Below are 575 nucleotides of genomic sequence, written 5' to 3'. Positions count from 1 at the left end.
AGATCCAAACGAACATTTTCGTACCTTTAATAGGATCTGCACTCTATTTAAAATTCGAGAAGTTGAGGATGAACAGATATATCTCATGTTATTTCCCTGGACTTTAAAGGGAGAAGCCAAAGATTGGTTGGAATCATTACCTGAAGGGGCGATTGATACATGGACGTTTTAGTTGAAAAATTTCTTAAACAATTCTTTCCGGCATCTAAAGCCGTAAGACTTCAAGGAGAAATTGTTACGTTCACACAGAAGCCAAATGAAACTCTATATGAAGCATGGACCAGATTTGGAAAGTTATTGAGAGGATGTCCGCAACATGGTTTAGACACCTGTCAAATAGTACAAATATTCTACCAAGGATGCGACATCACTACAAGAAAAGACATCGATATAGCAGCTGGTGGTTCCATTATGAAGAAAACAGCAACTGATGCTTATAAAATTATTGATAACACTGCTTCCCACTCACATGAGTGGCACCAAGAAAAAGATATCGTTAGATCATATAAAGCAGCTAGAGTCGATTCTAGCCATGACTTAGATTCCATTTCTGCAAAGATAGATGCTGTCGAGAG

General features: G+C 37.9%; 1 non-coding gene across 1 annotated transcript; it reads right to left on the bottom strand.

Moving 5' to 3' along the window:
• Positions 1 to 216: 216 nt before the first annotated feature.
• Positions 217 to 323, bottom strand: LOC139865207 (small nucleolar RNA R71). The gene has a single exon (XR_011764725.1). It is a non-coding gene; the product is annotated as a small nucleolar RNA R71 (small nucleolar RNA).
• Between the last annotated feature and the right edge of the window lie 252 nt (positions 324 to 575).

This window comes from Rutidosis leptorrhynchoides, chromosome 8 (assembly GCF_046630445.1).
Source record: "Rutidosis leptorrhynchoides isolate AG116_Rl617_1_P2 chromosome 8, CSIRO_AGI_Rlap_v1, whole genome shotgun sequence".
In the NCBI taxonomy this organism is placed as follows: Eukaryota; Viridiplantae; Streptophyta; class Magnoliopsida; order Asterales; family Asteraceae; genus Rutidosis; species Rutidosis leptorrhynchoides.
Note: the sequence above shows the minus strand (reverse complement) of the source record. Positions and strands in the feature narration are given on the sequence as shown.